At 45.4% G+C, this 14,468-nt stretch overlaps 1 protein-coding gene across 1 annotated transcript in view; it reads left to right on the top strand.

The window, feature by feature from the left end:
* Positions 1-2,031: 2,031 nt before the first annotated feature.
* Positions 2,032-14,468, top strand: part of LOC309567900 (synaptotagmin-1-like) — a 417,492-nt gene continuing 405,055 nt past the window's right edge. The window contains exon 1 of the mRNA XM_082273424.1: positions 2,032-2,298. The gene's annotated coding sequence lies outside the window, so the exon portion shown is untranslated. The remainder of the gene's footprint in view (positions 2,299-14,468) is intronic.

Here is a 14,468-nt window from a genome sequence, read left to right on the forward strand (position 1 = left end):
ATAGTGTCACCGTACTGTAGATACAATAAATGTGTAGAAAAGTGTCACCGTACTGTAGATACAATAAATGTGTAGAATAGTGTCACCGTACTGTAGATACAATAAATATGTAGAATAGTGTCACCGTACTGTAGATACAATAAATGTGTAGAATAGTGTCACCGTACTGTAGATACAATAAATGTGTAGAATAGTGTCACTGTACTGTAGATACAATAAATGTGTAGAATAGTGTCACTGTACTGTAGATACAATAAATGGGTAGAATAGTGTCACCGTACTGTAGATACAATAAATGTGTAGAATAGTGTCACCGTACTGTAGATACAATAAATGTGTAGAATAGTGTCACCGTACTGTAGATACAATAAATGGGTAGAATAGTGTCACTGTACTGTAGATACAATAAATGTGTAGAATAGTGTCACTGTACTGCAGATACAATAAATATGTAGAATAGTGTCACCGTACTGTAGATACAATAAATATGTAGAATAGTGTCACTGTACTGTAGATACAATAAATATGTAGAATAGTGTCACCGTACTGTAGATACAATAAATGTGTAGAATAGTGTCACCGTACTGTAGATACAATAAATGGGTAGAATAGTGTCACCGTACTGTAGATACAATAAATGTGTAGAATAGTGTCACCGTACTGTAGATACAATAAATATGTAGAATAGTGTCACCGTACTGTAGATACAATAAATGTGTAGAAAAGTGTCACCGTACTGTAGATACAATAAATGTGTAGAATAGTGTCACCGTACTGTAGATACAATAAATATGTAGAATAGTGTCACCGTACTGTAGATACAATAAATGTGTAGAATAGTGTCACCGTACTGTAGATACAATAAATGTGTAGAATAGTGTCACTGTACTGTAGATACAATAAATGTGTAGAATAGTGTCACTGTACTGTAGATACAATAAATGGGTAGAATAGTGTCACCGTACTGTAGATACAATAAATGTGTAGAATAGTGTCACCGTACTGTAGATACAATAAATGTATAGAATAGTGTCACCGTACTGTAGATACAATAAATGTGTAGAATAGTGTCACCGTACTGTAGATACAATAAATGTATAGAATAGTGTCACCGTACTGTAGATACAATAAATGTATAGAATAGTGTCACCGTACTGTAGATACAATAAATGTGTAGAATAGTGTCACCGTACTGTAGATACAATAAATGTATAGAATAGTGTCACCGTACTGTAGATACAATAAATGTGTAGAATAGTGTCACCGTACTGTAGATAAAATAAATGTGTAGAATAGTGTCACCGTACTGTAGATACAATAAATGTGTAGAATAGTGTCACCGTACTGTAGATACAATAAATATGTAGAATAGTGTCACTGTACTGTAGATACAATAAATGTGTAGAATAGTGTCACCGTACTGTAGATACAATAAATGTGTAGAATAGTGTCACCGTACTGTAGATACAATAAATGTGTAGAATAGTGTCACCCTGCTGTAGAGAAAGTGCAGACTTAGCGCTGTGACTTCAGCAGAGAATGGAGGCCGCCTCCTTCTTTTGCTCTGACACTTGGAAAGCCTTAATTATAATTTAAATGTCACCTCTTTAATTGTTAGGAAGTCTTCACTTTCTAACCTCCCACTAATTGCAATGCAGATTGGATGTAATTTATTAATCATATGTTGAAGCAGCGGGGGTGAATGAATTCCGACTGTTCTTCTGTATTATAAGGAATCTATTGTTCCCCACCACTAATCTCCAGTGTTATATATAGGCAGGCTGGCTTTCCTCCCTGGATGTATTATTCCCTGTGATCAGACATTGTCAGTGTTCAGGATATTTCTATAATGGTGGTGTATTGGGAGGGCTGATGATGACAAGGTGTCCCCAGGTAGATGACAGATCAGGGACTCTCCATGTGAAGTCAGGGACAGTCTACAGACACAGGTAGTGCAGAGAAGTTGTTAGCAACAGTTTGTAGGGAGGGGGGAGCTGTGACAGCGTCATTGATTGCCAGTCCCCCGCCTCCTCCAGGCAGATGGAAGAGTCCTTATAATAAAGAAGGTCCCTGGCTGTGTGTTTGTCTCCTCCTCCCCATCTCACTGGGGCTCCACCTTAGCCAAACAAGTCCGTGCTGTTCACTGATCTCTTCAGCACCAGGGACAGCTACCTCCAGCCACACAAAGGAGACTGGGATCAGCGATCCTCAGCGATCCTCACTCCTTCTCCTCCCTGCCCTCCATTGACTGCCAGGCTTACAGGAGGGGAGAGAAGAACTCTGGGCAGCAGATAAAAGGTAAGACACACTGCTCTCACTTCTCTGCCAGTCTGATGAAAAGTCTTGGATGATGGGCACTGTGCCTTTCTCAGGACTTGCCTTAGAGATCTATTATTTCCAATGCAGATATTATTTCCAGCAGATCTGTGATGGATTATGAGTTGGGTGGGGGTTTAATAAGACTCAATGGCTGTATCTAATATGGCAGTGTTTACACAGTTCTTCTATGTGCTGCTGGGTGTGCCTTACCACCAGGCTAAGACAAGGATCAATGTGCAAAGTGCACTAACCCTTGTACTAACCCTGAGCAACCAGCTCTCATTTTTCAGACAGCTAAAAAAACAATGAAAGTTGGAATCTGATCGGTTGCCGTGGGTTACTGCAGGATGCACCCGTCGACGTTGGCTGTTTTTCCCTGTCTTTATATAGGTTGTAGATGACATGTGTGTGTTTACTGTATCAGCGTCTTTTAGAAATGTGTTTGTTGATAGGCAAGGCAACCTGTGGTTCTCCACTTGTAGCACTGCTACATGCCAAGGATTGCCAGGGATTCCTGGTGCTGGAAGTTTCACATCTGCCACAGAGGCAGGCTGAGACGTGCCGCTTTCCAAGCAACCCAGCATGGTCTGGATACTCTTTGTCTTATAAGTAAGGATAACTGCCATTTTTGTTGGCATTGACAGTGTGATGAGGGATAGTGCAGCACACCTAATGCATTGGATACACACAGGCTTTACAGTTAATCTGTCTCTCTCAAAGAATATCCATCACTAGTCTAACATGACACTGACCTTTCTGATGGGTAGATTATATCATTAACCCGCAGAGTAGCTTTACCTGCCTCTTTTCCATTGGTGCTGCTGTGCAAATGTGGTGAGGCCAGCAAGGATGAAAGAGATCTTCAAAGTTGGTTGTTTGATAACATCATATTGAGTTGCTCCTTGCATGCATTTTAATGGCAGAAGGTTGTGGTTAACCTCACCATCCCCAAAGTATAATGCACCCTGTGCTGTGCATTCCCTTACTCCCATTTACTTCCCCATCTCAACTTGCAGGTCACCTCCCCATCCCCAAAGTATAAGGCACCCTGCCCTGTGCACTCCCTCACTCCCATTTACTTCCCCATCCCAACTTGCAGATCACCTCCCCATCCCCAAAGTATAATGCACCCTGCCATGTGCACTCCCTCACTCCCATTTACTTCCCCATCCCAACTTGCAGGTCACCTCCCAATCCCCAAATTATAATGTACCCTGTCCTGTGCACTCCCTCACTCCCATTTACTTCCCCATCCCAACTTGCAGGTCACCTCCCGATCCCCAAATTATAATGTACCCTGTCCTGTGCACTCCCTCACTCCCATTTACTTCCCCATCCCAACTTGTAGGTCACCTCCCCATCCCCAAAGTATAATGCACCCTGCCCTGTGCATTCTCACTCCCATTTACTTCCCCATCCCAACTTGCAGGTCACCTCCCCATCCCCAAATTATAATGTACCCTGTCCTGTGCATTCTCACTCCCATTTACTTCCCCATCCCAACTTGCAGGTCACCTCCCCATCCCCAAATTATAATGTACCCTGTCCTGTGCATTCTCACTCCCATTTACTTCCCCATCCCAACTTGCAGGTCACCTCCCCATCCCCAAAGTATAATGCACCCTGTCCTGTGCACTCCCTCACTCCCATTTACTTCCCCATCCCCACTTTCAGGTCAACTCTCCATCCCCAAAGTATAATACACCCTATCCTGTGCACTCCCTCACTCCCATTTACTTCTCCATCCCCACCTGCAGGTCACCTCCCCATCCCCAAAGTATAATGCACTCTGCCCTATGCACTCCCTCACTCCCATTTACTTCCCCATCCCCACCTGCAGGTCACCTCCCCATCCCCATCCCCAAAGTATAATGAACCCTGTACTGTGCACTTCCCCACTCCCAGTTACTTTCCCAACCTCGCTTGCAGGTCACCTCCCCCTTCCCAAAGTGTAATGCACCCTGCTCTGTGTACTACCTCATTCCCATTTACTTCCCCATCCCAACTTGCATGTTAACACCCCATCCCCAAAGTATAATGCACCCTGTCCTGTGCACTCCCTCACTCCCATTTACTCCCCCTTCCCTACTCGCAGGTCACCTCGCCATCCCCAAAGTATAATGCACCCTGTCCTGTGCACTCCCTCACTCCCATTTACTTCCCCATCCCCACTTTCAGGTCAACTCTCCATCCCCAAAGTATAATGCACCGTGCCCTGTGCACACCCTCACTCCCATTTACTTCCCCATCCCCACTTGCAGGTTGCCTCCCCATCCCTAAAGTATAGTGCACCCTGCTCCGTGTACTACCTCACTCCCATTTACTTCCCCTTCCCCACCTGCAGGTGACCTCCCCATCCCCAAAGTATAATGTACCCTGTCCTGTGCACTCCCTCACTCCCATTTACTTCCCCATCCCAACTTGCAGGTCACCTCCCCATCCCCAAAGTATAATGCACCCTGTCCTGTGCACTCCCTCACTCCCATTTACTTCCCCATCCCCACTTTCAGGTCAACTCTCCATCCCCAAAGTATAATACACCCTATCCTGTGCACTCCCTCACTCCCATTTACTTCTCCATCCCCACCTGCAGGTCACCTCCCCATCCCCAAAGTATAATGCACTCTGCCCTATGCACTCCCTCACTCCCATTTACTTCCCCATCCCCACCTGCAGGTCACCTCCCCATCCCCATCCCCAAAGTATAATGAACCCTGTACTGTGCACTTCCCCACTCCCAGTTACTTTCCCAACCTCGCTTGCAGGTCACCTCCCCCTTCCCAAAGTGTAATGCACCCTGCTCTGTGTACTACCTCATTCCCATTTACTTCCCCATCCCAACTTGCATGTTAACACCCCATCCCCAAAGTATAATGCACCCTGTCCTGTGCACTCCCTCACTCCCATTTACTCCCCCTTCCCTACTCGCAGGTCACCTCGCCATCCCCAAAGTATAATGCACCCTGTCCTGTGCACTCCCTCACTCCCATTTACTTCCCCATCCCCACTTTCAGGTCAACTCTCCATCCCCAAAGTATAATGCACCGTGCCCTGTGCACACCCTCACTCCCATTTACTTCCCCATCCCCACTTGCAGGTTGCCTCCCCATCCCTAAAGTATAGTGCACCCTGCTCCGTGTACTACCTCACTCCCATTTACTTCCCCTTCCCCACCTGCAGGTGACCTCCCCATCCCCAAAGTATAATGTACCCTGTCCTGTGCACTCCCTCACTCCCATTTACTTCCCCATCCCCACTTGCAGGTCGCCTCCCTATCCCCAAAGTATAATGCACCCTGTCCTGTGCACTCCCTTACTCCCATTTACTTCCCCATCCCCACTTTCAGGTCAACTCTCCATCCCCAAAGTATAATGCACCCTGTCCTGTGCACTCCCTCACTCCCATTTACTTTCCCATCCCCACATACAGGTCACCTCCCGATCCCCAAAGTGTAATGCACCCTGCCCTGTGCACTCCCTCCCTCCCTTTTACTTCCCCATCCCCACTTGCAGCCTGACATTATACCCAATAGAGTTCACAGTTTTTTTTTGAGTTTTTAAAAAATATTTTTAAAGTTGCACTTTTGTTTGTCAAAAAGCAATATTTTTGTTTGTTTATGAAACTTAGTTTTATATTATAAAGATATTATATATCACAATGGCTAAGGCCCCTTTCACACAATCGGACCAATCAGGTCTACCTGTGTGTTTTTCAGGCAGACCTGATCGGGCCACCGATTCTACTCTATGGGGAGGCGGATGTCAGCGAACATGTGTCCGCTGACACCCGCCTGGCATCCGATCCGAAAAGATCCGCTAAAACAGACGGATGGCGATACGTTCGCCATCCATCTAGCGGGTCGGATCGAATGGGATCGGATGGAATTTGAAATGGTTTTCATCATAATTTTCTAATTCCAATTTTATTTTCGTTTTCGTCACTGAAAACATGCAGCTGATGAATACTATGGCGAAAACATTTTCATCGAGGAAATTAACACTACTAAAATATTGCCTCCCCCTCCCCTCCTCCTGCTACCTGTCCTGCATATTCTATTTAAAAAAGATCTTAACTATTTTTATTCTGGTTCGGTCACGTGATCCAGCAGCCCCAGCTTTCATGTGTCAGAGAGTGGCTGCTGCAGTAGAAAGGAGGCAGCACTGACAATGTGTGGGCCATGGTGGCTTATGGGTGACGTCACAGCTCCAGGAATTCACAGCTGTTGTTGAGTTCTCCCTTACACAGGGGAGCTGAAGCTGAGTGACATGACTGGACCAGACCAGGTTAACCACTTATATACCAGTTATACCAGCGGCGGCAGGTTCCAACGAATCACCGTACCTCTATGGCGGTCCGCAGGAGCAATCCTGGGGGTGCTCGCGTGCCCACTCACCAGCGGGAAAGCCGATCCACGCGGCCACTGGGCACCCACGATCGCTGTGAAGAGAGAATGGCGGTCTGCTGTTGTAAACACAGCAGACCGTTGTTCTCTCTGGAATCAATGCAGAGTTCCTGTGTCCTTCCTGTGCTCCTCCTATTTAGAAACACAGGTCTCTGTATTGATTTCACAAGCCCCCCCCCCACAGTTAGAAAACACCCCCTAGGCTCACACTTAACCCTTTGATCGCCCCTGGGTTAACCCCTTCCCTGCCAGTGTCATTATTACAGTAACAGTGCATATTTTTTAGCACTGATTACTGTAGTAATGTCACTGGTACCCCCAAAAGTGTCAAAAATGTCAGTTAGAGGTCCGATCTGTCTGCCGCAATGTCACAGTCCTGCTAAAAGTCACTGATCACCGCCATTACTAGTAAAAAAAAAAAAATAAATAAACAAAAATTACATAAATCTTTCCCCTAGTTTGTATGCGATAACTTCTGCGCAAACCAATCAAAATACGCTTATTGGGATTTTTTTTTACCAAAAATATGTAGCAGAAAACAAATTGGCCTAAAATGATGAAAACATTTGATTTTTACATTTTTTTGGGGAATGTTATATAGCAGAAAGTGAAAAATATTGTTATTCTTTTTTTAAAGTGCAAAAAATAACAATCGCAGAGGTGATCAAATACCACCAAAAGAAAGCTCTATTTGTGGGAAGAAAAGGACATCAATTTTATTTAGGTACAGCGTCGCACGACCGCGCAATTATCCATTAAAGTAACGCAGTGCTGAATCGCACAAAATAGCCTGGTCCAGAAATGGTTAAAAAAGAGGGGGGAGGATTTTTAAAGTGGAACTAAACTTACCTCTTCTCTAACGGTCTGGAACCCTTGCCGGCAGCTTCCACCAGGGCTGGTATTCAGGCTTTTCACTAGCAGGTGTGGGATGAAGTAACCCCTGCATATGCGTAGGATTCAGTCATCCGCCATACAGAGATCTGTGGCTGCAATGTAGGCTGAGTTGCACATGCCAAAGAAGACAATAAATAGGCAGGTAGGTGGATTTTAATTCCAGAAGAGACATTTATTGTCTCTTATGCGATATTACCTTGCTTGGTCACAGTCTTTTCTAAATCACCCTTCAGTTCCGCTTTAAGAATAGAGTTAGCCTTTATTAACACCTTAATATTAAAGCAGAACTCGAAGGAAAGAAAAAAATCTCCCTTGCTGTGGGGCTGTCCTGCTGTGCAAGGGTTAAATGCTTTGTTGGAACTACTGGGGCACAAAAATCTGTTTTACATACCTGCTCCTCCGCACCTCCAAGCTGTAGGACCAGTTCTCACAGCTCTGGCAGTCACTGGTCCTTTTATCTTCAAGTCCAATGCAGAGTCCAAAGCCCTGCACTGGACAAGAGGACACTGAGGGACAGTCCACTGCCAGAGAATAGGGGAGTAGAAAAGAGCTGCCAGAGTAGCAGAGTCTAAATGAGCATTTAACCCTTTCAGTGTGGAGGTAGCCCAACTGCAAGGGACCATTTTTGCTTTCCCCCAAGATGGACTTTAAAGGAGAAGTATGGGCTTTGAAAAAAAAAAATAAACATCCATACTCTCCTCCATGGCACAGCATATATGTGATGCTATCGCTCCCATGCTGACTCTAAGAGTGAGAACTGAGCGATCACATGGCGCTCCAAGAGGAGACAGTGACTGTCACTGCTTAGGCTGGGTTCACACTGGGGCGGCTTCAAAGTCGCCCAACTCTGAAGCCGCCCCGTGCAGCCGCGACTTCAGCGTGGCTTGCAAACGACTTCTCTAATAGAAGTCAATGCAAGTCGCCCCCAAAGTAGTACAGGAACCTTTTTCTAAGTCGCAGCGACTTGAGTTGCTCTGATTAGAACGGTTCCATTGCACTGAATGAAGCACGACTTGTCAGACGGCTAAGTCACCTGACAAGTTGCCCCAGTGTGAACCAGGACTTACTGCTCTGCTCCTCCAACTCCCACAGAGAGCAGGGCTGGGGAGGGGGTGCAGAGCCATCTATTATTTAGGCAGCAGGGTGGATTTAGACAGTATTGTCGGTATCCTTCCTGAGCCTGGAGCGGCTCTGCCCCATTGGTTGATGTGCAAAACACCCCTATAAGCTCACTCTGGGTCACAGAAGTACAAAAGTAAATATACTCCTGTGACCCACAAGTGGAGTAAGACTAACATTAGCTTTGGCCATTTTTTAAAATGGAACTTTACCCTACCCCCTAATCCCCCCCCCTGCCTACCTGATGTGATGTTCTGCACAGGAAGAATACTCACCTACCCAGTGGATCCAGCATTGTCCCACTGAGATCCTCTTCTCTGTAGCCGGCACTCGGGTCCCACGCCGCCATCTTCCTAAAGAATCTCATTGGGAGGCACATGCACAAAACCAAAAGAAAAGAGCGCACACGTTCGCCTATGTGCAATTTGGCTTTAATAAAGTAATATAAAAACACTTTAACCGCTTGCCGACCACCCACCACAGATATACTGCGGCAGGGCGGCTCGGCTGTGCAAAAACACGTAGATCTACGTGACTTTGTGCACGCGGCACGCAGCCTCCCGCAATCGTCAGAGAAACTGACAGAAGACCCGCCTGCTTATGTAAACAAAGCAGGCGGGTCTTCTGTCACACAGGCAGGGAGAGATCAGGAGTTTCAGCTAAGCTGTTACCCCGATCTCTCTGTGCCTGTCACAGAGCCCCCCCCCCACAGTGAGTAAGCACCAACAGGCATACATTAACCCCTGTGATCACCCCCAGTGTTAACCCCTTCCCTTCCAGTGTAATTTATACAGTAACAGTGCATATTATTTAGCACTGATTATTGTATTAATGTTACTGGTCCCCAAAAAGTGTAAAAAATGTCAGTTAGGGGTCCGATCTCTCCGCCACAATGTCGCAGTCCCGCTAAAAATCGCTGATCGCCGCCATTACTAATAAAAAGTCTAAAATTGTATCCCGTAGTTTGTAAACGCTATAACATTTGTGCAAACCAATTAAAATACGCTTTTTGGGATTTTTTTTTTAACCAAAAATATGTAGCAGAATACAAATTGGCCTAAACTGATAAAAAAAATTTGATTTTTTTAATTTTTATATTAGGAATGTTTTATAGCAGAAAGTAAAAAATTGTGTTTTTTTCAAAATTGTCGCTCTTTTTTGTTTATAGCGCAGAGGTGATCAAATACCACCAAAGAAAAAAAGGACATCAATTGTATTTGGGTACAGCATTGCACGACCGCGCATTTTTTTTATTAAAGTAACGCAGCGCCGAATCGCAAAAAAATGGCCTGGTCATTAAGGGGGTAAAACCTTCCGGAGCTGAAGTGGTTAATCAGTGCAATCACATTTGCTAAAGATGTTTAGGGGCATGTAAAATAATCTTTGGCATCTCTCCTTGTTCACCAACGAAAGTTCCCGAGACGGGAGACAACCGCAACCTTTCAGGAGGGCTGCCTAGATCCTGACAGCCCATTCAGAGCCAGGTTTTTACTGCGCATGCACCCAGTCCAACCGGCAACATCAGAAGAACCACACTGTCCAAAGCCTGTCAACATGGGGGCAGAGTAAGGTGGACAGGCCGGAGCTGAAGTGGGCGCTTTAAACTGCAGGGAGGCACAGGCAGTCCTCCTGATGATGTGCTGCTATGCCCCTCCCCCCTCTTACTTTAGTGAATTGATGTTCCCTGCGCCTCCTAGGGTATCCACATCATATTTCTCGAGAGGCAGCAGGGTGCGCTAACGTAATTTGCTTAGACAAATGACAGAAGAGGGGTCAGGAAGAAATAGATTTTAAAAATAGCTGTGTGGGGGACGGAGGAGGAAACTCATCAGGAGGGTGAAGTTCAGCTTTAAGGTAAACTCCCGCTCATCTGAATTTCATAAGAAATTAATGGTCTAGTGATCTCATACAAAGGGGTGGATTTACTAAAGGCAAATAGGCAGTTGCTCTAGGACATTGTAAATGAGGTAAAGCTTTGCTTTGCAAAAAATAGCCAATCACGTGCAAAGAAAATAAAATAGCAACATTTTTGCTTGCACATGATTGGATGATGGAAGTCAGCAGAGCTTCTGCTCATTTACTAAGCTCTGGAGCAACGGCAAAGTGCACAGTCTTTTTGCCTTTAGTAAATCCACCCCAAAGTGTTTTCTTTGGATTGGATATTGGATTGACCTATCTTTCCTAACGATAATGACGTTTCTAGGAATGGTACTGACCAGATTGTAGTGATAATTCAATATCTGATTAACCAGAGATATACAAATGTAAAATGGAATAGGAAGCCTTTAATTAAACTGCAGAAAAAAATCTTGAATTTGAAGTGGTTGTAAAGGCACAAGTTTTTTTTTTTACCCTAATGCATTCTGTGCATGAAGATAAAAAAATCCTTCTGTGTGCAACAGCCCCCCTAATACCTACTTGAGCCCCCTCTTGATCGAGCGATGTCCACGAGAGCCTTGCCTCTCCGGGGAGTCACACCCCTGATTGTCTATTGGCAGCAGAGGGAGCAAATGGCAATCACAGCCAGTGAGCCAATCAGGAGACGGAGGGGGCGGGGCCAGACTGTGGCTCCGTGTGTGAATGGACACATAGAGCAGCGGCTCAGCTTGGGCGCCCCCATAGCAAGCTGCTTGCTGTGGGGGCACCTAACAAGAGGGCAGGGCCAGGAGTGCTGACGTGGGACCCAAGAAGAGGAGTTAGAAAAACTAACTGCACAGAACAGACAAGTCTAACATGGTTATTATTTGAATCTAAAAAAATTAAGCTTTACAATCACTTTATACTCCGACAAATTTCCGAAATGGTATTAAAGTATTTACGATTGCAGCTAGCAGGCTTTTTTGCTAAATCTCTGAGGACTCATTATTTTCCAAATATCCTTCAATGTCAGCCCAAGAAAAAGCAGTCTAGCTTACTCAGTGGAAGCAAGCAGTGGCCCATGAAATTCTCAGGGTAAAGAGTTGGGCACCAACTCCATCTCCACCTCAGAAGCATTGTGACAGCTTGCAGATTTACCTCTGACAAACTGTATAAGCCCCGGTTCACACTTGTGCGTGTGCGGGGTTCGCATGTAATGTCGGAGCGCACTGCTCCGACATTACATGCGATCAGCTGTGCGGTGCGAGTTTAGCCATACAAACTGTATGGCTAAATTTGCATCGCTCCCGCAGCAAACACGCACAGGAGGCATTTTTGCAGCCGCATCAGGATCGGATCGCACAGCGGTTCACACTTGTGCGATCCGATCCTGTGCGAACTGCACGATCGCACTGCGATATGCGATCAAACTGGGGGTGTCGTTAAGATTACATTGACACCCCCAGCGTATCGCATATGGCAGTGTGAACTGCCGGGGGTGCGTGTGCGATGCGGGAACAGGCTGCGAGTTCGCAGCCTTCCCGCATCGCATCAGTGTTAACCGGACCTAAGAGTGGTATTAAAAGCAAACTACTATTTTTTAAGAAATTACAAAGTAATAAAGTTAATAATAATAAATAATAAAAATGAAAAAAACAAACAAACAAAAGCAAACTACCTGGGCATTCATATTTTTCAAACACAATAGAAATGTGGCCATCGCCATTGTTTCTTTGGAGGTAGGCACAGATTAATGCTAAGAGCGGTTGCCCCAGGAAATCCCACTGTGATCACTTGTCTGGAGTGCAATCCAAAATACAATACTTCAAGGGCACTTGCAGCATACAACTTTAAAGTAGAACTATAGACTAAAACTTTTTTTTTTTTTTGGATAGAGTAAGGAACGTTTTTTTATTGCTGATACCGATATTTTGGTCATCGCATATCGGTATCGGCCGATATTGGCCGATATTTTCGTACATTAAAAATTTATTTTTATTTATTTTTTGACAGGTACTCTTGTTGACCCCAAACCCCCTCCTCTGCACTTAAAAGCATTAAAACGCCAAGTTTGACTGTTTTGAATGCTGTAATTTTTTTGAATTTGGCGCCGAGTACCCGGAAGTGATGTCATGACATCACTTCCGGGTTTTTACATGGAGACCCAATCAGAGCCGAATGCGGCTTTGATCGGGTCTTTTCTTTGGCAGCCGTGCAGGCTGGTTGCCCGGGTCTGGGTGAGCTGCGGAAGGCGGCGGCAGGGGGGGGGGTCTTCTCCCGTTCCTTGTAATGACAACTGAGCGGCTTCTTAGCCGCATCGGTTGTCATTACAAGACAGCCGACCGTCAGCTATGGACGCCGGTACCGGGGTGATGCCTCTAAGCTGCAGGCATCACTTCAGAGCAAGCACTTTCCCGAAATATCGACAATATCCGTAACCTCAGGGGCCAATTCCGATATATCTGGGAAAGTGCATATTGGCCCCCCATATATCGGCTTTGCCGATAATCGGTCGACCGCTAGTTTTAACCCCTGTCAGATTTTTTTTTTTCACCATCTGTGTCCCATTGTGGAGATTTCCCTTCACTTCCTGTCCCATAGTCAAACAGGAAGTAAGAGGAAATCCCTGCAAATTAAGGGAGTTCCTTGGGGACCCCCAGATCACTAGAACCAGTGTCTCTATTGTAAGATTTCCTCTCTTATCACTTTTCTGGGGAAAACTCAACATTTGTGATTTTCTTTTATGTTCACTTTTAATGGTAATGATAAACAGGACAAATAGAGAGGGTGAATCTCCTTAACAGGGGCACAGGCAGCAATAAAAACTGACAACCTTTCTAATCCTTCTCCACTCTATCCAAAACTAACAAAAAGTTTTGCCTTTAGTTATACTTTATAGAAGAGTTACAGGCATGGCTATATTTTACAGTTATGCTGGTTCAGCTTGCACCAATATACTGCAACTTTGCATTTACCATTTCTGTGGGATTCCTCTAGAATCTAGAAATGACTGTAGTAGATATTACTTCTCCAGTAGCTCCTGTGTGAAGCAACTTCCCTGCTGCATTGTAAACATAGGAGGTTTGGCGCCATCCAGAGATCGTTTTGCATTTTCCTATTGAATGCAAAGCGTTTTCTAATTGGCTGAGGTGGAGAGGTGGGGTGGTGACGTCATGTACACTATATTACCAAAAGCATTGGGATGCATGCCTTTACGCACACATGAACTTTAATGACATCCCAGTCTTAGTCCGTAGGGTTCAATATTGAGTTGGCCCACCCTTTGCTGGGAAGGTTGTCCACCATGTTTAGGAGTGTGTCTATGGGAATGTTTGACCATTCTTCCAGAAGCGCATTCATCCCAAAGGTGTTCTATCGGGTTGAGGTCAGGACTCTGTGCAGGCCAGTCAAGTTTCTCTACCCCAAACTTGCTCATCCATGTCTTTATGGACCTTGCTTTTTGCACTGGTGCGCAGTCATGTTGGAACAGGAAGGGCCAACCCCAAACAGTTCCTATAAAATTGGAAGCATGAAAATTGTCCAAAATGAAGAGTTCCCTCCACTGGAACTAAGGGGCCAAGCCCAACCCCTGAAAAACAACCCCACACCATAATCCCCCCTCAACCAAATGATTTGGACCAGTGCACAAAGCAAGGTCCATAAAGACATGGATGATGCGGTGACCGGGGGGTCCCCAAGGTATTCCTTTAACCACTTGCAGACCTCCCACCAAACATATACTGTGGCAGGGCGACCTCTCTGTGCCAGATTACATACCTAGTACATGATGTGACACTTCCAGGTCTGGGGTGCTCACATGTGCCGACAGGCAGCCAGCTCCCGCTGCGATTATTCACAGCGGGAGCTGATCGGCAGG

This window comes from Pelophylax lessonae, assembly GCF_965119305.1.
Source record: "Pelophylax lessonae genome assembly, chromosome: 12".
Taxonomy (NCBI): domain Eukaryota; kingdom Metazoa; phylum Chordata; class Amphibia; order Anura; family Ranidae; genus Pelophylax; species Pelophylax lessonae.